Source organism: Oryzias melastigma, linkage group LG6 (assembly GCF_002922805.2).
Source record: "Oryzias melastigma strain HK-1 linkage group LG6, ASM292280v2, whole genome shotgun sequence".
NCBI classification, from domain to species: Eukaryota; Metazoa; Chordata; class Actinopteri; order Beloniformes; family Adrianichthyidae; genus Oryzias; species Oryzias melastigma.
Genome location: NC_050517.1, coordinates 31,572,173 through 31,597,877, shown reverse-complemented (window position 1 = coordinate 31,597,877; position 25,705 = coordinate 31,572,173). Strand labels below are relative to the sequence as shown.

The 25,705-nt window shown below is 39.0% G+C and overlaps 1 protein-coding gene and 1 long non-coding RNA gene across 2 annotated transcripts in view; one reads left to right on the top strand and one right to left on the bottom strand.

The window, feature by feature from the left end:
* Positions 1–25,705, bottom strand: part of si:dkey-246g23.2 (solute carrier family 66 member 2) — a 271,509-nt gene that overhangs the window by 230,260 nt on the left and 15,544 nt on the right. The window lies entirely within an intron of this gene.
* LOC118598892 lies at positions 1,717–21,176 on the top strand. The gene is made up of 3 exons (XR_004948119.1): positions 1,717–1,732; positions 2,438–2,452; positions 19,955–21,176. It is a non-coding gene; the product is annotated as an uncharacterized LOC118598892 (long non-coding RNA).

The following is a 25,705-nucleotide window of genomic DNA, read 5'->3' as shown; positions in this document are numbered from 1 at the left end:
ATTCATTGACAATAATGTTTACAGCCAAAAGTTTCCATTTGATTAGTTGCTACTGATGGTAATCATGAGCTAACTCTGCTTTTGTTTTACATCAGTTGATTGGATGAATATGAGGTTGATCAAAGAAAAAAAAAAGAAAAAAGGAAAGATAAATGTCAAATCTAGAATCTTCGTTATAGAGATTAGATTGTCTGCGTGTAAATCCCAGAGACTGAGCTTTGAGCAGAAAACCTTCATGGCTTCAGATTTGTTTGATTGTTGACCTTCTGTCTTTGTTCTATACAGAAATACTTCACAAGGGTATGTATAACACTTAAATAAGAAACTAATATGGATGTGAACCTTTATTCATCTCTGTCATTGACAATAATGTTTACAGCCAAAAGTTGACATTTGATTAGTTCCTACTGATGGTAATCATGAGCTAACTCTGCTTTTGTTTTACATCAGTTGATTGGATGAATATGAGGTTGATCGAAGAAAAAAAATGAAAAAAGGGCAGATAAATGTCAAATCTAAAATCTTCTTTACAGAAACTTGATTGTCAGTGTGTAAATCCCAGAGACTGAGCTTTGAGCAGAAAACCTTCATGGCTTCAGATTTGTTTGATTGTTGATCTTTTGTCTTTGTTCTATACAGAAATACTTCACAAGGGTATGTATAACACTTAAATAAGAAACTAAAATGGATGTGAACCTTTATTCATCTCTGTCATTGACAATAATGTTTACAGCCAAAAGTTGACATTTGATTAGCTCCTACTGATGGTAGTCATGATCTAACTCTGCTTTTGTTTTACATCAGTTGATTGGATGAATATGAGGTTGATCAAAGAAAAAAAATGAAAAAAGGGCAGATAAATGTCAAATCTAGAATCTTCTTTACATAGACTTGATTGTCAGTGTGTAAATCAGAGACTGAGCTTTAAGCAGAAAACATTCATGGGTTCAGATTTGTTTGATTGCTGACCTTCTGTCTTTGTTCTTTACAGAAGAACTAAGTAATCTGAATGCTGTGAATGGTAAGTAAAACACTTAAAAATACAAACTAAAATGGATGTGAACCTTTATTGATCTCTTTTATTGACAATAATGTTTACAGCCAAAAGTTTCCATTTGATTAGTTCCTACTGATGGTAATCATGAGCTAACTCTGCTTTTGTTTTACATCAGTTGATTGGATGAATATGAGGTTGATCAAAGAAAAAAATGGAAAAAAGAGGGCAGATAAATGTCGAATCTAGAATCTTCTTTACAGAGACTTGATTGTCAGTGTGTAAATCACAGAGACTGAGCTTTGAGCAGAAAACATTCATGGGTTCAGATTAGTTTGATTACTGACCTTCTGTCTTTGTTGTTTACAGAAATACTTCAAAAGGGTATGTAAAACACCTAAATAAGAAACTAAAATTGATGTAAACCTTTACTTATCTCTGTCATTGACAATAATGTGTCCAGCCTAAAGTTGACATTTGATTAGTTCCTACTGATGGTAATCATGAGCTAACTCTGCTTTTGTTTTACATCAGTTGATTGGATGAATATGAGGTTGATCAAAGAAAAAAAATGAAAAAAGGAAAGATAAATGTCAAATCTAGAATCTTCTTTACAGAGTCTTGATTGTCAGTGTGTAAATCACAGAGACTGAGCTTTGAGCAGAAAACATTCATGGCTTCAGATTTGTTTGATTGCTGATCTTCTGTCTTTGTTGTTTACAGGAATGTTACACATAGGTAAGTAAAACACCTTTTTTTTTAAAAACAAACTCAAATAGATGTGAACCTTCATCCATCTCTGTTATTGACAATAATGTTTCCAGCCAAAAGTTGACATTTGATTAGTTCCTACTGATCGTAATCATGAGCTAACTCTGCTTTTGTTTTACATCAGTTGATTGGATGAATATGAGGTTGATCAAAGAAAAAAAATAAAAAAGGGCAGACAAATGTCAAATCTAGAATCTTCTTTACAGAGACTTGATTGTCAGTGTGTAAATCACAGAGACTGAGCTTTGAGCAGAAAACATTCATGAGTTCAGATTTGTTTGATTGCTGATCTTCTGTCTTTGTTGTTTACAGATTTACAAAGACTTCAGGATGGTGAGTAAAACACTTAAAAAATAAACTAAAATGGATGTGAACCTTTATCCATCTCTGTCATTGACAATAATGTTTCCAGCCAAAAGTTTCCATTTGATTAGTTCCTACTGATGGTAATCATGAGCTAACTCTGCTTTTGTTTTTCATCAGTTGATTGGATGAATATGAGGTTGATCAAAGAAAAAAAATGAAAAAAGGAAAGATAAATGTCAAATCTAGAATCTTCTTTACAGAGTCTTGATTGTCAGTGTGTAAATCACAGAGACTGAGCTTTGAGCAGAAAACATTCATGGCTTCAGATTTGTTTGATTGCTGATCTTCTGTCTTTGTTGTTTACAGGAATGTTACACATAGGTAAGTAAAACACCTTTTTTTTTAAAAACAAACTCAAATAGATGTGAACCTTCATCCATCTCTGTTATTGACAATAATGTTTCCAGCCAAAAGTTGACATTTGATTAGTTCCTACTGATCGTAATCATGAGCTAACTCTGCTTTTGTTTTACATCAGTTGATTGGATGAATATGAGGTTGATCAAAGAAAACAAAATGAAAAAAGGGCAGATAAATGTCAAATCTAGAATCTTCTTTACAGAGACTTGATTTTGAATGAATGTATGAATGAATGAATAAAATGGTTTATTTCAAGCAATCCGGTCATAATACATTAAATAACATATCACTTAATAAATCGCAAGTAGATCGCTTGAAAGGGAGTCGAAGGACCGAACTTAGATAATCCCACCACGGCTCGACCATACCATTTTTTTTCTACATGAATTATCAATTTCAATTTAATTTATACAGCCCAAAATCACAAAGTAATTTGCCTTATTGGGCTTCAAAATATGTGGGCTGCACGGAGGCGCAAGTGGTTAGCGCTCTTGCCTCACAGCGAGAAGGCCCCGGTTCGAATCCCGGCTGGGACCTTTCTGTGTGGAGTTTGCATGTTCTCCCCGTGCATGCGTGGGTTTTCGCCGGGGACTCCGGCTTCCTCCCACCGTCCAAAAACATGCTTCATAGGTTAATTGGTGACTCTAAATTGTCCCTAGGTGTGAATGTGAGAGTGGATGTGTGTGTGATTGGGGCCCTGCGACGGACTGGCAACCTGTCCAGGGTGTACCCCGCCTTCGCCCTTCAGTAGCCGGGATAGGCTCCGGCACCCCGCGACCCCGAAAGGGAAGAAGCGGTCAAGAAGATGGATGGATGGATGGCTTCAAAATATGAACAATAGTTAAAAACAAACTGTTACAATCCCAACCGAGGGGAAGGGAGATTAAGGTGTAACATAAAAAAAAAATAAGAAAACTGGAGCACTGTGGTAGGGTGCACCTTTTAATTTGCTGTTAGTTGCAAAATGAACACAAACAGAATGCAAAGAAAGAAAACAAGAAGGGTTAAATCTTCACATCATAACACAAATTCTCTCCACATGAGAGTCAGACTGAGACCCACTGGGGGCCCGTTTCAAGAAGCAGGTTCAACAAATTTAGAGTTTGAACCTGAACTTAGAGTCACTGGACTCTAAATTCTCCAACTCAGGGTTTTCGGTTCCAGAACAGCTGAAAATGTTTGAATCAATCAACTTGAAGTTGTCAGAACCAGAATCAGGTGTGAGCGTCGCGACCATAAAAAGCCCCGATCAATGGAGCAAAGACAGCATGATTCACCATGGCAACGGGGAAAATCATCTGAGTTTACTACTTCCGGCGGCGGAAATTGATAAGTTCCTGCAAGCATATGCGACTATAGGAGAACATTTTCTGCAAGAAAAGCAACACAGCTGCAGCGGTAGAACAGAGAGAAAATATCTGCAGTTATTTGAATGATTCCAAATAATGAATAAATAATGTCAGGAAAGTTATTTTGTCTCTTGTTGAGTAAGGAATGGTTTTTGATCTGTTACTAATTTAATCAGTAATCTCCGTAATCGTATGAATGACCAGTTTTGGTAACCCCCCCCCCACACCTACACACACGGATATCACTGCACGCTAAAAAAGAAACTAGCTGCATATGTCAAAAAAGCATTTATTTAATTTTAATTCTCAAGACTTAAAAAATATTCGCTGAATTCTTTTAAGCGTAAAAATACATTCCGCAACCGGGAATCGAACTCGCAATCTCCGCGGTGGGAGGCAGCGTTGCTGACGACCGAGCTAATGTGTGACGAAAGTGATGGACGGTAGATGAGTTTAGATGATTTCCCAGTGTGTGACATTCAATCGTTTCTTTTGTTAAGGGATTAAAATAAGGAAAAGAAAACTGTATTTTTTAATAGCGAGTCCCTGGAAAAACTAACTATTTAAAATATCGCTGAAATAAAAATGAATTGGGAAACTGCAGTTAGTCGACTCGTGTCCTCCAAATCCTCTACCGACGTAAATAACATTTCCATCCATCCATCCATCCATCTTCCTGACCGCTTCTTCCCTTTCGGGGTCGCGGGGGTGCCGGAGCCTAACCCGGCTACTGAAGGGCGAAGGCGGGGTACACCCTGGACAGGTCGCCAGTCTGTCTCAGGGCCTCAATCACACACACATCCACTCTCACATTCACACCTAGGGGCAATTTAGAGTCACCAATGAACCTATGAAGCATGTTTTTGGACGGTGGGAGGAAGCCGGAGTCCCCGGTGAAAACCCACGCATGCACGGGGAGAACATGCAAACTCCACACAGAAAGGTCCCAGCTGGGAGTCGAACCGGGGCCTTCTCGCTGTGAGGCAAGAGCGCTAACCACTGCGCCACCGTGCAGCCCCTAAATAACATTTCCTTTGGATTAATCCAGCCTCCTCTCTACATGATCCTCTATGAATGAACGTGTCATTTTCGTTTCTACGTGGTGAAAACGTGACGTCTCTAACGTGAATGTTCTCTAAATGTTCATGAGGAACTCATATTTGAACATCTTTCACTTTAAAAAGGGGCGGAGACCGCAGAGAACTCTAAGTTTCCTGAAGAAAACCTGCTACCGACCAGGTTTCGTTCACAGACTCAGTTACCATAGTGATTGATTCTGAGTTCAGCTTAACCTGCTTCTTGGAACGGGCTTGGTTTCGCCCACTTTCCCGGGTTTGAGTTATCCCTCTTTCTGGAACCGAAAACTCAGAGTTTTGCCGAATTTAGAGTTCACGAACTCAGAGTTCCAATAAAACCTGCTTCTTGAAACGGGCCCCGGGTCTATAAAGTATGCCTAAAACACACAAGCTTTCACCAAAGTCTCTGACAACAATAAGCTCCACCACCAAAGTCGAAGAAGAGGACAGGAGCTTAATGTTGGACTTCACACCATGGGCAAGCTGACCACCAGAAAGGGTGTTACAAAAGCTGCCAACGTTGGATGGGGAAGTCAGCTCTTTTATGCAGGTGTGGATCATCTGTCACTGGTCCTCAGCTGATGGCATGATGAGGTCCAGGTGTAGATGGGCGGGTCCACACTCTGCAGAGCTGCAGGTCTCAGCTCAGACACCTACAGAAAAGAAAACTCAGATGCACGCCAACTCATTCACCCCAAACATCCAAACTCAAGCACAAACCATACACAAAGAGTGCCGGATACACCAGGGCCGTAACACTAACAGACTAAATAAAGTGGTTATCCCTGCCCTTAGACCCTCCCTCCCGGTAAGGAAAAACTCCTAAAAAAAACCTGAGTCAGGAAAAAAGAAGAAACCTTAGGGATTCCCACATGAAGGAGAGATCCTATCCCAGGACGGACAGGAGATACCAGAACTATTAAAGAAAGATTAGCTTCTACAACTATGTATCTAAAAGAGTTCATTCAGATGGAGCTGAGGGACGAGTGGTGATTAAAATCTACATAAAATGAAATCCTTCAAAGATTTTCTCGGTACCGGGGCTTCTCTCTCACTCTGAAGGAGGCTCTGTTAATACAGACATTTGAAACTCAATAAATAATTAGTTTTCTCTAGTCAGTCAGTCAATATGTGGTTTCTTCAGTTGTCTGTATCAGTTGTATGGTCTTTATTATTATTTTATGTATTCATTAATAATTTATTTGTTTTTTTTATTCATCTTTTAATGTACATGGTAAAAAAACAGAAAAAAACAACAGAAAATTCTATATAGCTCATAAATAAAAAAAATTGCACCTCTATTATGTAGTTCAAAATAGAGTAGTAAGAAGTTTAAAAAACTTTATCAATCCTACCCCCAAGCAATATGTCTAAGTTTAATTTTTAATATAAACTATTTCAGAAACTGACATTAACTACCCTTAGTTTATATATATATATATATATATATATAAACACGCACAAAGATCTATACACCTCGTTCATTATTTATTCATTATTTTGTGTTAAAAATAAAGATATTTGAGAACATTGGAATGTTTTATCAGTAAATACAACTGTGTATCATCTGCATAACAGTGAAAATTAATGCTATGTTTCCTGATTATGTTTCCTAAGGGCAGCATGTAAAGCGTGAACAGAATGGGCCCTAGAACTGAGCCCTGAGGGACTCCGTAGCTAACTCTAGTACAATGAGAGGACTGTCCATTTACATTAACAAACTGGTGTCTATCAGATAAATAGGATTCAAACCACTGGAGGGCAGATCCCCTGATCCCTATGTCATGCTCTAGTCTCTGGAGTAAGATGCTGTGGTCGATGGTATCAAAGGCTGCGCTCAGGTCTAACAGGACCAGAACAGAGATTAGTCCCTTTTCTGAAGCCAATAGCAAATCATTAGTAACTCTGACCAGTGCAGTTTCAGTGCTATGGTGAGGTCTGAACCCTGACTGAAAATCTTCAAAGTGATTGTTGTCCTGTAGGTGGCACTGCAGCTGCTTTACTACAACTCTTTCTAGGATTTTAGATATGAATGGGAGATTAAATATTGGTCTATAGTTGGCTAGAATGTCAGGATCCAGGCTGGGTTTCTTCAAAAGAGGTTTAACAACCACATATTTAAAAGACTGAGGCACATAACCAGTCTCTAGAGATGTATTTATTATAGTTAATATGGATTCACTAATAAGGGGGAAGATTTCTTTGAAAAGTTTAATGGGGACTGGGTCTAAGAGACAAGTGGAGGTTTTAGAAGACGTAATAACTGATGCTATTTCTGCTTGGTCCACAGCAGTAAAGCAGTCTAATGTTACAGACGTTTCTATGGATGCCTTTATTTCTACGACTTCTGCCTGCTTTGGGTCGATAGTGGGAATAACCACATTTAGCTTCTGTCTAATATTTGAGATTTTATTATCAAAGAATTGAAGGAAATCTTCAGAGCTGATAGTAGCAGGAATATGTGGTTCAACCGAGCTGTGGCTGCTGGTCAGCCTGGCTATAGTACTAAAGAGAAATCTTGGATTATTTGCATTTTCTGCTATTAAAGTTGAGTAATATTGAGTTCTCGCTTTACGCAGGGATTTTTTATAACTTAAGAGGCTACATTTCCAAGCATTCAGAGAGTGCTCTGATCCGGAACGGCGCCATTTTCTTTCTAATTTACGAGTTATTTGTTTTAGGGAACGTGTTTCAGCGTTAAACCACGGTGCTACTCTGTTTTGTCTAACAAGCTTAAGTTTCAGAGGGGCAACAGCATCAAGTGTTCCTCTGAGGGCTTGCATGGTATCATTGACAAACTGATCATTATCAACGGGGCTTAAAGTGCTCTGAGAATATTTATCCAACATGTTACTAAACATTGGTTGGACTGCGAGTTTAAATTCGGACACAGAACGGTCAGATAATGTTCGTTTAAGCTCTTTCTTATTTATTGGAGCAGTAGCATTTTCTAATTTAAACTGAAAGGTAATTAGAAAATGATCTGAGAGTATGGGGTTATGAGGAAGGACATTCAGCTGGCTAATCTCAACTCCATGAGTTAAAACAAGGTCCAGGGTGTGCTTGTGACAGTGAGTAGGTTGATTTACATTTTGTGTGAAACCAACATTTTCTATTAAAGCCGCAAATGCGTTTCCAAGACAGTCACTGGAATCATCAATATGAATATTAAAATCTCCTGTAATTATGATTTTATCAGAATCTAAAATAAATATTTGATAAAAATTCTGAAAACTCAGATAAAAATTCTGAATACGGGCGGGGAGGGCGATAAATAATTATAAATAAAACTGTTTTGAGTCTTTCTGTTTGGGATATTTATAGATAGTACAATGCTCTCAAATGAATTATAAATGTGTTTAACTTTAATGTTAAGGATCAAGCATGACTCTGAAATTACAACTAACCCACCTCCTTTCCCAGAAATCCTAGATTTCTGATAGTTATTTTAGCTAGGGGGGGTTGCTTCATTCAGCCGAACATAATTGTGACTCTTCTCATGACAACACAGGTCGGTTTTTGCAACGGGCGTTTATTTTCTCTTTGCACGTCATCCAACTTTGGGTACACTTCGTGCCTTCGCTTTCGTTACGCCATGAAAATTATGAACAAAGCATTATAAAACATTTCAATAAATAAAAACTCCATAAAACAATACAAAGTAATACAAACAAAAGGCACAAAAAATACCTCGTTTCCGCTTGTCAAGAAAAGAGTCTCTTTGAGTCCAAAGCATCGTGCGTTCTGCTTTCTTCCAGCATGAACTTTCTTTTTACCAAAAAACTGCGGCCAACATCAAAAGCTCAAAGTCTCGCGAGAATACTCATTTCGCTCTGAGCATGCTTCAACTAAATACACTGTACAGTCCCAAAAATATAAATCAAATTACAAGTTTTACAAATTTCAAAACCCATGAAAAATAATAGAAAATATATAATTTTAACCTGCACTTACACTCCCACCAAAATCACTCTTATTAAGATAAAATGGGATTTTCATGTCAAACCACTAGTGTGAATGTAGTGCCTTGGGCTACTCACTCTGCTTCTACAAGTGTGACAACTTTATGAACTGGTCTATCTAAGTGCAGTAATCTAGTGTGTGATTTTCCTTTGTTCTGTGTAGTCTCACTGACTAGTAGAGTTAACTTTCGTACTATGCCATCTTCACTAGGGTAGGTTTTCAAGACTCTAGCAAGCTTCCACTCATTTCTTGGTGTATTTTCATCTTGTAGAATCACAATATCATTCACCCTTAAGTTTCGTGATGGGTTTTGCCATTTCTGACGTTGCTTAAGGTTTAGCAAGTACTCTCTCTTCCATATCTGCCAAAATTCATTGGCTAGAAATTGCACTCTTCTCCATCTTTTATGCAGATATAAATCCTCTCTGCAAAATTGTCCAGGAGGTGGCAGTATGACCGAGGATTTCATAGTCAGTATATGGTTTGGTGTAAGTGGCTCTGGTCCCGTGGGATCATTCAAGTGTTCCACAGTTAATGGTCTACAGTTGATTATAGTCATTGTTTCATACAGAAAAGTTCTCAGAGATGCAGTGTCAAGTCTGTTTCCTGTCTTATCAAGCATGACTGTGAGAATGCTTTGGATCGTTCTTATATGACATTCCCAAACTCCCCCCATGTGACTTGAGGATGGGAAGTTTGGTACAAACTCACAACCAAGAGCCTTTTGACGTTCTGGGTCCATCTTCTTGAACAACTCAGAAAACTCTTTTCTGGCTCCCATGAAGTTGGTGCCTTGATCACACCTTATTTGGCGAACCGGCCCTCTGATTGCCACAAAGGTTCGAAATGCATTTATGAAAGCATCTGCTGTCATATCATCCAGTGTCTCAATATGGACAGCTCTTGAACACAAGCAAGTAAACAAAAGGCCATATCTTTTTGATTCTTTCCTTCCATCCTTTACTATAAAGGGACCAAAACAGTCAAGGCCACAGTATGTAAAAGGAGGGGTTATTTCTGTCCGCTCTCTTGGCAGGTCAGCCATTTTTTGAACTTCTGTGTTTCTCTTGTATCTCCTACATTTCACACATTTGTAAATGTGCGAGGAGACCATGTTTCCACATCCAATTATCCATATCCCATTTGAACGTAGTTCATTCATGGTCATTCTTCTGCCCTGATGACAAACACGCTCATGATAGTGCTTCACAAGCAAGGATGATACTTGAGATCTCCTGGGAAGTATAGCTGGATGTTTGACACTATAGTCGAGGGTTGATTGGCAAAGCCTCCCTCCAACTCTGAGGACTTCGTTGTCATCAAGAAAAGCATTTAAACTGTGCAGCTGACTGCGTTTGCCAAGAGAGTTGGGTTTTCCTTGTTTTAATTTCTTTATATCTTCTGAGAAGGCTTCCCTTTGTTCCAGCTTAATTATAAGCTGTTCAGCTTCTTGCCTTTCTTCAAGACTGCTTGTCTCATTTGTTCTTGGTTGTACCCCTTTAAGTTCTCTGACAAATCTTTTAAGCCTGGCGACAGCTCTCACAACTCTGGACCACTCTGAAAACTTGGTGAAGCGATTCACAACTGAATCTGCTTCTGTCTTGACAGTGTTAACACAGGACTTGCGAAGCTCAGGGTCAGAAATTTCCAAAACTCCCACCATCTCCTCTTCACAAACTTGCATTTGAAGTGTCGGTTGCCAGAGGTAATCTGGACCTGTTAGCCAGTTAGATTCTCTTAACTGAGATGTATTTAACCCCCTTGAGGCATGGTCAGCTGGATTGTTTTCTGAACTGACATGATGCCATTGGTTTGGTTCTGAACTGGACCTTATGCGCTGAACCCGGTTAGCTACAAAGGTATGAAACCTCTTTGCATCATTGTTCACATATGCAAAAACTACCTTTGAGTCTGTCCAGAAGTACTCACGCAAATTTTCAATCTCTAGTTCCTTTTTGACAGCATCACTGTTCCGAACTGAGGTTACTGCAGCTGACAGCTCGAGTCTTGGTATGGTCATCTGCTTGGTAGGGGTCACCCTTGCCTTTCCCATTACAAGTGAACAACACACCTTTCCTGTTTCACTTACTGCTCGGAGGTATGAACAGGATCCGTATCCGTTACAACTTGCATCTGAAAAGTTGTGGAGTTCATACTGTATGGGCTTACCAAAGCTTGGTGGTAAGTAACACCTTGTTATTCTGATTGCTGGCAGTTGGGTTAAATCTCTCAGCCATGACTCCCATTGAAGCTGGATTTGATCTGGGAGGTCTTCATCCCAGTTCACCTTTTCTTTACAGAGCTCTTGAAGGATTTGCTTCCCAAGCAATATGTAAGGAGCAACAAATCCCAACGGATCAAAGACAGAAGCAACTGTTGAAAGGACTCCTCTTCTTGTCATGGGCTTGTCCTTGACAATAACTCTGAACTGGAATTCATCAACTTCAACACACCACTGGACACCAAAGGCACGCTCAATGTAAAGTTCACCTAGAGCCATGTTTATGTCTTTACTCTGTGCACGTTCCCCAGAGACTTCTGGATGGTTGGAGACAAACTTGTGGAGATGGAGATTCCCAGTTTTACACAGAGCTCTTGCTTCATTCACCAAGCGTATGGCTTCAGCTGGAGTTTCAAAGCTCTTCAAGCCATCATCAACGTAGAAGCTTCGTTGAATAAACTTGATAGTCTCATCACTAAAGGTTCCGCGTCCCTGTGATGCCAAATATTTAAGTCCGAAGTTAGAACAGCCGGGAGATGAGGCGGCTCCAAACAGGTGCACTCTCATTCCATACACTGCAGGTTCAGATGTTAGATTTCCATTTTCCCACCATAAGAACCTGAGGTAGTCTTGATGGTCCTTTGCAACATGAAATAGATGGAACATCCGTTCAACATCGCACATGATGGCTATTGGTCCTTTTCTAAACCGACATAGCACACCAATTAAGGTGTTTGTAAGATCTGGCCCAGTAAGAAGATGGTCATTTAGAGATACATCTTTGTATCTGGCTGAGCAGTCAAACACCACACGGATCTTTGTTGGCTTGTGTGGGTGGTAAACCCCATGGTGTGGAATGTACCACGCAGGCTGATTATCCAACTCAGACTGGGGAACTTTCTCAGCATCTCCTCTGGTTATTATGTCATTCATAAAATGAACATAATCTTTGTAGTACTGTTCATTCTTTTGCAGCCGTCGTTCTAATGAGGACAACCTTTGCAGTGCATATTTCTTGTTATCTGGAAGATCAGGCTTGTCCTCTTTGAAAGGCAAAGGGAGTTCATAGTGGCCATCCTTTTTCTGCCTGATGCCTGCCTTTACCTTTGACAAAAAGAGAAGGTCATCTTGAGAGACTTGATTGAAATCTGATGCTTGGTCTGTGAAATCTGACTCCAATGCCCTGATTATTTCTGTTGAAGTGATTTCTCTTTTTTGAGTTTGACATGCGAAGCTTACTTCCCTCTTGAGTTCAACTGATGGCTGTGCAGATGGTGTTACTTGACAGACTATGATTCTGTGGCTGACTCCTATAGAGTCAACACAATCACTTGAGGATTGTGAGCAGCCAACAATGCTCCAGCCCAGATCGGTTCGTTGACCATATGGCTGGGTTTCTTTCCCTGGCAGAATCTCCTTTGGCAGAAGGGCTTGGTGGCAGTTGTACCCAATAAGAAGGCCAACTTCACAAGGCAGCAGAGTTGGGATCTTGTCAGCCAACTTTTCCAGATGAGTCCACTTTAGAGCAGTAGCTGATGTTTGGATGTGTGACCTATTAGCTGGAATATATTCCCGTGTGAAGACTGGTGGCAATGAGATCTTTCTATCCAAGTTGTACCCTCTAACTTGCAGGTTTGTTAGCCTTTGACATGGAATGCTTGTTAACTTGGATGACATTGTGGACAAACGCAGACTTACATTTTCCTTGTGAGTGTTGAGATGTTGTGCTACTTCATCTAAAATGAAAGTAGTGTCACTTTGGGTGTCCAACAATGCGTAAACAAGAATCTCTTGATCTGGTTGTTTTAAGGATGATACCCAAACTGGTACAATGGAGGAGGTTTGTGAAATGTGACTTTCTTGTATCACGCTGTTTGATGTTGCTGCTTCAATGGGTTCCTTTGTATTTTCATTTTCTGTTGCTTTATCACTTGGATTTTGAAGTGTTGACCTTTGTCGCTCTTTTAAGTCATCATTGTGCAAACAAGTGGGATGTTTCTTTTGACACTTTCCACATGTACTTCTTTTGTTGCACCTTTTTGACTGATGGCCAACCTTCAAACAGCCAAAGCACAGCTTTTCTGCTTGCACAAATTTAACACGATCTTGCAACATCTTTTCACAGAATCTTTTACATTCTCCGATGAAATGTCCAGAATGTTTACAAAATGCACAGGATGGGTAGCTTCTTTCTGTTGTGTTTGTAAACAGAGTCTTAGCATGAACTGTTTGATTTCTTTGTTGTTTGGGTTTTTCTCCTTCCACGCTCTTTAGTGCTTGTACTGAAAATACAGGATCACAAGCAAGATCTGCTTCTCTTGAGAGGAAGTCGACTAGTTCTTTGAACTTTGGATACATACCAAAGGTTTCTTTAGCTTCCATAACTTTGCGGTTCCAACTGGAAACTAACCAATCTGGAAGTTTGAGCAGGATCTTTTGGCACTCATTGCAATCATTGAGAACTTCCAAGGTCTTTACATGTGACATAGCCTTTTCACAGCTCTGGAGGAAGTCTGCAAACTCTCTAAGTTCATGTGCATCCTTTGAACTTACTTTTGGCCAACTGTAGAGTTTGTCCCTGAAGGACTTCCCTATGATGAATGGGTCGCCAAAGCGTTTCTCCAAAATCTGCCATGCTGAGTCGTATGCAGCTTCTGTTCCCAGCATGAAGAACCCTTCAACAGCCCTTTTTGCTGTGCCACCTAAATACCTTTGAAGGTAGAATAGCTTTTCATTCTTTGGAATATTTTTTTTGTCTATTAGTGTCTGGAATGACACTTGCCAGTCCTTGAATTTTAAAGGATCTCCAGTAAACGTTGTGGGCTCAGGTGTTGGAAGACGATTAGCACTCATGGCTTCTGCTAGAATACTAACAAAGTTTGCACTGTCCTGCATTTGAGCCATTGTTGTTGAGGGTGTCGTCATTTGGTATGAGATAGCTTGTGGAACAAATGGAGGACTTGAGGCATCAAATGTTTGAACAGGAGCTGGTACAGACTTAGAAATCACTGGAGGACTTGAAGCTTGAAGCATAGATGGTGGATCAGTCAAATGAGAATTTTGAGTTCTCCCTATTTCAGCTTTATCTTGTATAAAGGATACTTCTTCTACTTGGTCGTAGACTTTTACTTTAGCTTTAGCAGCATTGAACTTTTTGACTTCTTCAAGCCGTTCAAGTTTTCTGCGTTTGTCTTGTATAGCTTGAAGTCTAGCTTGTTTCTCTGACTCAAACTGAACAAGACGCTCTTTATCTTCTGCCTCCAGCCTTTGAAGTTCAACAGCTTCCTTTTCTTGTTCTTCTAACACTGCTAAAACCTCTTGACATGCAGCAGCTTCCGCAGCAGCTTCCCTTCTTTTAGCTGATTGGACACTTGAGTGGAAAGAATCGCATTTTGACCGATCAGACATTGACTGAGATGGTGAAACTGTTGAATTTAGGATTGATCCATCATCTGTCCAAGCTTCTTCCTCTTCGTCTGTTGGTTGCCCTTGAAGCTGTCTTTTAGCCTTTTGGATAATAAATCCTGACAGTGACAAGCAGGTATCAACCTTCCGCCGTATATCTGACTCAGGTGCATGTACTTGCCGCATCTCATCATACATTCCCTTTACAGCAGAAGAGGTGGCTTGAATGTCCTCGATTAGCTCATTTAACTCATCCTTGCAAAGCGTATCTGATAATATTTCTTTACTAACTCTTGCATGGTATCTCCACTTTTCATATGCCATTTTGTACTTGCGTTCCATTGCTTTCATTTTTTCCTTTTGGAATTCTATTCCTTTTTCAGTTAGAATTCGAACTCTTTCACTTCTTCTAAGTGTTTTTGCTTCTTCTTCATGAAGCAGGTGAGCAGTTTCAACTTGGGATGATGGCTCAGCTTGCTCCTCTAAATTGCTTGTTTGTGCATGTGACATCTTGTCTGATTAAGAGTGCAGGAATCTATATTTTAAACAATGTGTCTGGATTTGTTGAAATTACAAACACAATTACTTTATCTGAACCTAAGAAGCAAATTATTTTTCCCTAAATAAAATAAATGAAAACTTTCAGTGTAAATTGCAATGGGAAAATCACTTATAATAACAATAATACTGATGAACTGTAGTAACTTAACCTTCAACGATTTTACCTTTTAAGTGAACAAATTAAGTAATATAAAAATGCACCTTTTTTATCTCTTAAGAAAAATATGATTCCTTAAACATATAACCACACATTTACTAAGTATTTAACAACAGAGTAGAAACACCTCAGAATTCCAAATACAAATCGTCATAAAGCAATAAATGTATAACTTTTTTCTTAAGCTGCAACCTTTAAACTCACTTTTCACACCACTATTTCTTAACTTTGTTTGTGGAAAAGAACTTTCTGGGCTTCTTTGGTGGAGCTGCGCTTCTGACAGTCTTACATGCTTGCCTGCACGCAGTGAGGAAAATGGGCGTCGCCTTCCCGATGCGACACGAGGCGGTGCTCTGCTCAGCGGGCTTCACACGCAGCAGCCTCCTTTCTTCTCCCCGTGTGGAGCAGTCGAGTTTTCACTGTGACTCTTCTCATGACAACACAGGTCGGTTTTTGCAACGGGCGTTTATTTTCTCTTTGCACGTCATCCAACTTTGGGTACACTTCGTGCCTTCGCTTTCGTTACGCCGTGAAAACTATGAACAAAGCATTATAAAACATTTCAATAAATAAAAACTCCATAAAACAATAAAAAGTAATACAAACAAAAGGCACAATAAATACCTCGTTTCCGCTTGTCAAGAAAAGAGTCTCTTTGAGTCCAAAGCATCGTGCGTGCTGCTTTCTTCCAGCATGAACTTTCTTTTTACCAAAAAACTGCTGCCAACATCAAAAGCTAAAAGTCTCGCAAGAATACTCATATCGCTCTGAGCATGCTTCAACTAAATACACTGTACAGTCCCAAAAATATAAATCAAATTACAAGTTTTACAAATTTCAAAACCCATGAAAAATAATAAAAAATATATAATTTTAACCTGCACTTACAACAATCATCCTGCTTTAGCCAGGTTTCTGTTAGAGCTAGCAAGTTAAGTTTATTATCATTAATCAATTCATTGACTAACGGGGACTTTAAGGAAATTGATCTAATGTTTAGTAGCCCACATTTAATGACATCATATTTTTTAGTTATGAACTTTAGTTTTTAGTTTAAACTGCTGCTTTCTTCCCGGGTCTCCTCTCTGAGTTGTCAGGCTGCATGGCTGAAGCGAGTAGAAATGTCTCTGGAGAGAAGAGCCGCTCCGTCCAAACTGGGATGAATGCCATCTCTGCCCATGAGGCCGGGCTTTCCCCAAAACATACTCCAGTTATCCACAAAATCTTGTTGTTTCTTTTCTTTGCAGTTTGTAAATGAAAATCATCTGATTGGTCATTTTAATAACCTATCTTCATAATAGTTGGAGTTTGTAGCGCTGCAGACTGATTGTAGCTGAACAATGTTAGAAATTGAGGCAAATGTCAATTCTTCCCATAGATTTCATTTTGTTTATCACATCCTCTCATCAGTAGTTTGATGAGTTTGGCTCACTAAGCTCAGTGTTTTTCCCTGAATCCACACCCCAAACTCCACCAACACAAGAGGACAATCACTGTAAATTACACTTTATTTATGTTTTTGTGGCCATTAAAGTCCCCTACAACAATTTTTAACATTTTCTTTAAATGTTCACAGTGGGGGTTTTAATTTGGACTGTGAAGTTTTTAACAACAATTCCACATCCTAAATGTCTTAAAAAGACATTTTTCCTGTTGATCTGAAGCCTTTGTTTCCAAAAATTCCTCTATGTGGGCGTGGCTTTAATCCAATACATTTTCTCCTCAGATTCCTTTGGAAAATAATGAAAGCTAACATCAGTTTGACCTTTCACTGAATTACAATCCTTTACAGCACAGAAGTGGGACGTTATATTATCTTCTCCGGCCTCTACAGCTACATCCGGGTTAGTTAGCTACTGTGACGTATGAAAGTTTCAGGAGTTCAAACTGAGTTTTTCTCAGAGACTTTGAGTGACAGCGACTTAAAAGGAGAAATTCTTGGAAATCCAAACACGAAATTATTTCTTATTATATTGTTTCTCTTTCAGAAGAAAAATGCCACGCATACATGCTAAAAACTCAAATAACATAATTTTCATTGGAGGGGGACTTTAAGCCATTCATTTATAAGATATTAAAATCTCTACAATTGAGCCTTTCTTCATTAAATGAACTTCTTTTACTTTTGAAAGCAGCTCATACTAGTCCCTTTCAAAATAAAATGCATCCTGTGTTTGAGAAGATCCTCCAGCTGCAGCAGATTTACTTGAACTAAAAATGCAGAAACGTCTTTTCTATCATTGTGACTTTGGTGTTCCTTCATCTTTTTTCTCCTTTTACTATTGAATATAAACACAACAACTTTGGTGTAGAATACAATTTTAAACAACTAAAGTACGGCTTCCACACTTAGGTGACTAATCGACGACTAATCGACTACTAAAATAGTTGACGACTAAATTAATAGTCGAATAATTGTTACTTTATATTATATGGAGTCAGAGTTTAGTAAAGTTGAAAAAATGTGTTAGCATTCAGCACCAAAAATTGTTCTTTTTTTGTCTGAATGCTTAGTAAGCTGATTTGTAATCGACTAGGTTTTATACTAATTCAGAGTTTAGCTAGTATTTGAGCAACGTGCGAACGTTTCTGAATAATTTAGTTTCATGAGGATTCTAACGCCGGGGTCAAACAGGACGCAGAAGCGCCGCTCCGCTCTATAGGTCACATCAGACGCGAATTCTTCCGCCACAGTCGACAGGTACTTCTGCTAGAGCTATTGATTTTTTTTGCCATCATGGATAATAAGTCAATAACCAAGATATCACTCCGTGTTTCTGTTAAAAGGGGATGGTCTCTGCCCCTGTTGACACAGACCCCGCCCCCCAACTCCTCAGTCGGCCCACTTCATTGATCGGTTTGTGCGCGCGTGTGCGTGTCTGTCTGTTTCGTTGTGTGCACGCACGCGCTCCCACGTGTTTCCGTCGGTAAATTAATAAACTAAAAATATTACTGTATGTTTCTTCCAAGAAGAACCGCTCCTCTGCCTCTCTCTTGTTCAAACGCAGCCCCATGTGTTTCCGTCGGTAAATTCATCCATCTTCTTGGCCGCTTCTTCCCTTTCGGGGTCGCTGGGTTGCCGGAGCCTATCCCGGCTACTGATGGGCGAAGGCGGGTTACACCCTGGACAGGTCGCCAGTCCGTCGCAGGGCCTCAATCACACACACATGCACTCTCACATTCACACCTAGGGGCAATTTAGAGTCACCAATTAACCTATGAAGCATGTTTTTGGACGGTGGGAGGAAGCCGGAGTCCCCGGTGAAAACCCACGCATGCACGGTGTTACGCCCCAATTTTGTCTAGGGGTCCGGGGCTTAACATAAAGGTAAAGTAAATAAGTGTAACAAAAACACAACATACGTCTCCATAAAAAGTTAATATTTATTTACAATGACAAAACACCCAAACGATAACTAAAAGTGAAGAAAAAGGCTTCAGGGTGAACCAAGGCCAAAATAACAAACAAGAACCCAACTAACTCAACCCAGGGAGCTTACCTGCATAAGAAAAGGTAAAAAAAATGACAAACACTAACCTCCCTGGACTAACAGAAACAGGAGACTCACACTAAAGAAAATGGCAGTTCACCCCTACAGCTTCACTTAAATTAACAAACACTAAATATTAAACAGAGTGGGACCAAAAACAACCAAAAATAAACTACAAAGTGCGCACTAATCAAAAGAGGTGGAGAAGTTCACTGAGCTGCAGTGGAGACAGGTTACAGCCCAGCTCTCTTCTCGTGGTCTGGAGGTCCAAATGGTGGTTTTAAAGGCTCCCCTCCTTCAGGTTGGACCAATGGGGAGCCACACCTCCAGCACCACACCTGAAGGAAATAAGGAAAAAGAGACACAAAGATCCAAAACACATACAGGAGTCCCACTCTGAATAAAATCAACAGAACCAAAAAGAACCAACAAAACCCAAATACGGCCACAGCCGCAACAACGGAGAGAACATGCAAACTCCACACAGAAAGGTCCCAGCCTTGATTCAAACCGGGGCCTTCTCGCTGTGAGGCAAGAGCGGATAGCAGATTCAGACTTTTACCATCGTTTTCCTCCGTTTTGTTACAAATCTAAGCATAAATAACCAATTAAAGTAAATGAACCAATACTACAAAACCTCAAATGGTTTGTATTTTTCTCAAAAGCCAAAGAACCACAATGAAGAGGAAAAAGAGCCACATGTGGCTCCACAGCCTCAGCCTGCAGACCCCTGGTCTAAACCTTCTACAGCTGAGACTTGTCTCCAAAAAGACATGCAGAAAGTGACTCTTTACCAGAGAAGATGTTATTCTGACTCCCAACAGTTGAAATGAAGGGATTTCTAGAGCAGAACAAAGATTTGGAGGAGATTTGTGATTAAAAGACGTGGATTCAACACTCATGATGCTTCCACACAAGCAGAGTCGGATGAGTTTGATTGAACTGGTTTGGAAAAAAATTAAGTTTAGTTCAGTTTCAACCTTGAATTGATCAAACACAGAAACAACAGCAGCTGATCAGGACAGAATATGATGAAGAACTGTTTCCTTTGACTGTTTTACCCAACACGGTCGCAGTAAAATGCGTACATATGCTCCGACTTTGCACTCTGAAATACCGTGTATAATATACGCCAAACACGCTTTTTGCGTGCATATGATACGCAATGGTAGAGAATAGGTTGCGCCGGCGGCTGGTTTTACCACAGAATTGATCACTTTTCTTTCTTCTTCCTCCTCAGATTCTACTGTTTGAAACATCTCCACCTCTGAGACGTGAGAGCAGATAGCACATATCTGTAATGGTTTCTCTGATATTCTGGATCAACTATCATGGAACAAGAGTTTTATAGTTTTCAGCGGTTGTTACTCCTCTTGAGCTCGACGAAAGGCTCAAAGTTTTAACAGACTTTTATTCGGACACAAAGATTCTTTTAAATTCTCTTTCCATGCCCCAACAGTGCCATCATAAACTATGAAATAAAAATTTACAGTGTTCTTATAGAGAATAATAAAGAAAATACAAATAAACGCCACAATATGCAAGATAGACACTTTCACTTAGCTTTAATACAATCTCAGACCAGAAATTAATTAAAAGGACAAAATGAAATCCATTCCTCATTGGCTGCATTAACTCCAGAGGGATAAACTTAAAAAAATACATCTTCATTCTTTTAGGACTTCTTTAACAGTCATAACCCTGACAGAGCTCTCCCTACAGGACCATGTGAGACTCACCCAGGTGTGGTAACTTATCCAACATCCCCCAAGGAACCAAAAATAAGTCCCCCCCTCTTGAAACAAAGTTTTTAACTGATTAACACCATTATGTAATGACTGTAAAATGTCACGTGTTTATTTCAAATGATTAGAAAACATTTTTTACTATCAATAACCCTTTTTAACTCAAAATGTTTTTAATAAACAAAAATATGAGTTAGAGTTGCCTTTGACAGCAGCTACAACGGTCCTTGGGGTACAAAATAAAGAGTATTTATATGTATATATATATATATACATATTCCACTATTTTAACAATATTTTTATATGGGTATTATTGTACAAATGTTTACTAACAAAAACGACAGAGAAAGATGTTTTTCTTTCATGAATATGTTTAGTTTTTCAAATGTTTCTAAATATGAATGACATTTGTTTTTTGTACATACATGTTAGAGGTTTCCTCTTCATCCTCTGTTCTTTTGGTTCTAACAAGCTTGTCACAGAAACTGGATTCAGTAAAGGAGAAAACACATTTTTGGTATGGTATCTTTGTACTTTTTTATTTCGTCTACAGTAAAATACTTACAAAGGGATTCTTGGAAACAATGGGACTTCTGTTACTTTCATTCACTGTTATTGCTTTCTTGGATCCTCAAAGGTCTAACAGACTTTCAGGAGGTTAAACTGTGTATTTTACTGTATATATCACTGTGATAATAAACATGATCTCTTCGTCTCTTTGTGCACATTTCTGGAGAACATCCAGAATGTTCTATTTTCTTGTCCATTAGATCATTTAGTCACTTTTATTATTTATTTCATCAGCTTAAAAATGTCTTCAAATCGTGATGACGTGGTCTCTCAAACAGGAGGTTTTCTCACAGACTGTCCTGTCTGACCCAATGAGACAATATTACCCCCTCATGTGGACTCCAGAGGAGCTGCAGATGATAATAGCCTGAGTTCTCTGTGTGGAAGCCATGAGTTCTAACACTGACAGAAAGAAAACTCTGATTCAGAACAGGAAGTGGAGGATGTATCAGAGGAGGAAGATGGGGAGGAAGACAACCCAAAGCAGAATGAATCTGAAGAAGAAATCCTGAAGATGAAAAAAACTTTCCTTTCAAACGACTGTCAAACATTCTGGTCCTTGACTGCATGTGACGAACATGCCACAGTGATAGAGTATGTCATGAGAATGACGAGATGGGCAGTTTCCTGTCACAACAGGAATTGAAAAATAATCCTGGAGATGACGTATCTGGATTGTATCGGCAAATATGCAGAGATCTGGACAAGGATGGATGAGACTGACCTGTAAGTCTACTTAGAACTGCTAATCCAGGCAGGTCTGCATCAAGTCCAGAGGAGAAACTGGAGCTAGACTATGGAATGTAGAGAAATGGAGGTCAAGTTTAGGTGCTACAATCCAAATCTAACTGATAACTATGAGCCCAGACCTGTAAGACTTGTGACAGACAAACTTGAAGGAGCTGTGATCTAGAGACAGATCTCCTGAACAACCAAATGATAAACTTCAAAAATAAACTCATTAGGATGAAAAGAAATTCCTTCAAAACTGATTTTTCTTTATGTATTACAAAACTAAACAAATGTTGTTCACCATCTGTCCAGTTAACAATAATATCAAAGCAGTGACTTGAATAAATGCAGTCTTTCTGAAGAAGACAAATTTACACAATGGTGAAGGACAAGTTTCTTTTACCAAAATAAGATATGACAATAGAAGGGTTAAACCAGTTCAAACAAATAAGTAAGTTGTCATATTTTATATTTATATTAGATTAATATGACATATTAGCCTGTAATAAATAACATTTTTTGTGTTAAAAATGAACACAAAGGTACTTTATTTTGCTGCGCGGGTCTTTAACTTTTTTTTAATTTAACTGCGTTATAACCGAGTTTAGTTTCTCTTTCACTTGTTTTTTTAAACACGTTGACGTTTTTCTGTCCGGGTTTAATTCTCTATATGTATTTAATACGAAAATCGATTTGTCTTTCATGATAGGTTTTTTATCGGTTGTTCGATACTTCGGTGATTTAGTCTTTTTTTTTTTTTCATGTTACGTGCTCCAATTTTTCGATTAAAACAAAGAATGGCGTCGACGTCTTTTCCTTTCAGCCGTGTTCACCACAGACGTTCACTCGGGTAAGTTCTGATTTTTCTTCTAGAATCAGAATCTGTATTTACAAAAATAAATTAGTCTATTATAAATCAGAACTTATCTAACATTTTTATTGTTCATCTTCGGCACATGGGTGTTGATCTACAAGATTGAAATCTACTTTTTCAACTTTACCTTTGTCGAAAGTTTTGAATAACATTTTTTTTCTAAAATAACTTTTTCATGTCTGTTAAAATAAAGAAACAAAAATATGTAAAAAGTGACATAATTAAACAAAAAAAATTCCAATAATATGTTTAATGTTGTCTATACTGTATTTATAAATCAGTTCTGTCTCTGTTTGCTTCAGTGAACAGAACATTTCAGTTCTGCTTTTAGCTTTAGTTATAATCCTGTTCTTAACCAGAAATAACTTTCTGTGATGTGAATGTAATATGATGTAAAAATTCATCTTAATCTGAATGGTGTTAATCTAAAAAATAATTAAAATTTCAATCAATAAAGGTTTTCATTGGTCTCTAACTTTTTCTCTGCAGAGAAAGTTCTTGACGTGTCCTCACTCCTGATGTAGAAACGTCGATCATCAGCGTAACATGGAAACATGAAGAGGATCTGGCAGCAGAATTTTTTTGAGGGAGTCCAACTTTCTACCACAGCTTTAACGGTAAAACCTGTAGTTTTACGATAACAATGATACAGTAATTCCTTATTCGTGTGTAATAGGGGCCACAATTAACATTTCCATCCACATGGACAAACAATGTCCGTTAACTCTCCATACTCGTCAAAAACACTTCTGAGTATATTTAAAAACATGAGTTTTGCTCAACATGTTTATTTTTTCCACAGGAGGTTGGTGAGTGACTTTGCTCCCTGGTGCCACACCCACAGCCTGCAGCTCAACACCTCAAAGACTAAATAATTGGTTATGGACTTTAGGAGAGACAGTCCCAGTCCTAGGCCAGTTCTGGTGGGTGGGGAGAAGGTGGAGGTTGTACAGACTTACAGTGGTGTGAAAAACTATTTCCCCCTTCCTGACTTTTTATTCTTTTGCATATTTGTCACACAAAATGTTTCTGATCATCAAACACATTTTAATATTAGTCAAAGATAACACAAGTAAACACAAAATGCAGTTTTAAAATGAATGTTTGCATTATTTAGGGAGAAAAAAATCTAAACCCACATAGCCCCGTGTGAAAAAGTGATTACCCCCCTTGTTAAAAAATAACTTAACTGTGGTTTATCACACCGGAGTTCAATTTCTGTCGCCACCCCCTGGCCTGATTACTGCCACACCTGTTTCAATCAAGAAATCATTTAAACAGAAGCTACCTGACACCGAGGAGTAGACCAAAAGCACCTCAAAAGCTAGACATCATGCCAAGATCCAAAGAAATTCAGGAAGAAATGAGAACAAAAGTAACTGAGATCTATCAAACTGGTAAAGGTTATAAAGCCATTTCTAAAGCTTTGGGACTCCAGCGAACCACAGTGAGAGCCATTATCCACAAATGGCGAAAACATGGAACAGTGGTGAACCTTCCCAGGAGTGGCCGGCCGCCCAAAATTACCCCAAGAGCGCAGAGACAACTCATCCGAGAGGTCACAAAAGATCCCAGGGCAACATCCAAAGAACTGCAGGCCTCACTTACCTCAATTAAGGTCAGTGTCCACGACTCCACCATAAGAAAGAGACTGGGCAAAAACGGCCTGCATGGCAGAGTTCCAAGACGCAAACCACTATTAAGCAAAAAGAACATTAAGGCTCGTCTTAATTTTGCTAAAAAGCATCTCGATGACTGCCAAGACTTTTGGGAAAATATCTTGTGGACTGACGAGACAAAAGTTGAACTTTTTGGAAGGTGCGTGTCCCGTTACATCTGGCGTAAAAGTAACACAGCATTTCATAAAAAGAACATCATACCAACAGTAAAATATGGTGGTGGTAGTGTGATGGTCTGGGGTTGTTTTGCTGCTTCAGGACCTGGAAGGCTTGCTGTGATAGATGGAAGCATGAATTCTACTGTCTACCAAAAAGTCCTGAAGGAGAATGTCCGGCCATCTGTTCATCAACTCAAGCTAAAGCCATCTTGGGTGCTGCAGCAGGACAATGACCCAAAACACACCAGCAAATCCACCTCTGAATGGCTGAAAAAAAACAAAATGAAGACTTTGGAGTGGCCTAGTCAAAGTCCTGACCTGAATCCCATTGAGATGCTGTGGCATGACCTTAAGAAGGCGGTTCATGCTAGAAAACCCTCAAATAAAGCTGAATTACAACAATTCTGCAAAGATGAGTGGGCCAAGATTCCTCCAGAGCGCTGTAAAAGACTTGTTGCAAGTTATCGCAAACGTTTGATTGCAGTTATTGCTGCTAAAGGTGGCCCAACCAGTTATTAGGTGCAGGGGCAATTACTTTTTCACACAGGGCTATGTGGGTTTGGACTTTTTTCTACCTAAATAATAAAAAAAATAATTTAAAAACTGCATTTTGTGTTTACTTGTGTTATATTTGACTAATATTAAAATGTGTTTGATGATCAGAAACATTTTGTGTGACAAACATGCAAAAGAATAAAAAGTCAGGAAGGGGGCAAATAGTTTTTCACACCACTGTATAAATATCTTGAGCTGTGGCTGGATAACAAGTTGGACTGGACGAGCAACACTGAGCAGCTGTATCATAAGATTACAATTTTTCTCTTAAACCGTTCTGAGGCATTATTTTGCTCATCCACCGACTTCCACACACCTTCATACACACTCAAGCATTATATTGATATGGTTCATTTTTGTATATATTTTTATACTCATCGCTTAATAAATATCAAAAAGGCAGTTGTTGTCCATCTTGTTCATTCTTTGTGATTAGCTCCCTTTAAAAGATAATTTACTTTTTGAAGTGTTGAGATTGATTTTGACGATTACTCTTCAATCAATATTAAGATCAAATTGATAAACTTTCATCATTGAGTATATTTTCCTTCCTTACAGAAGGTGGCGCCCCTTTACAAGACAAAGTCCAATTCTTCATTGAGTTTGACCCCTTACAGATGGGACCTCCTGAACATGAAAAGATGCAAACTGTCGTGCTGAAATGGTTCTCAACTGTTG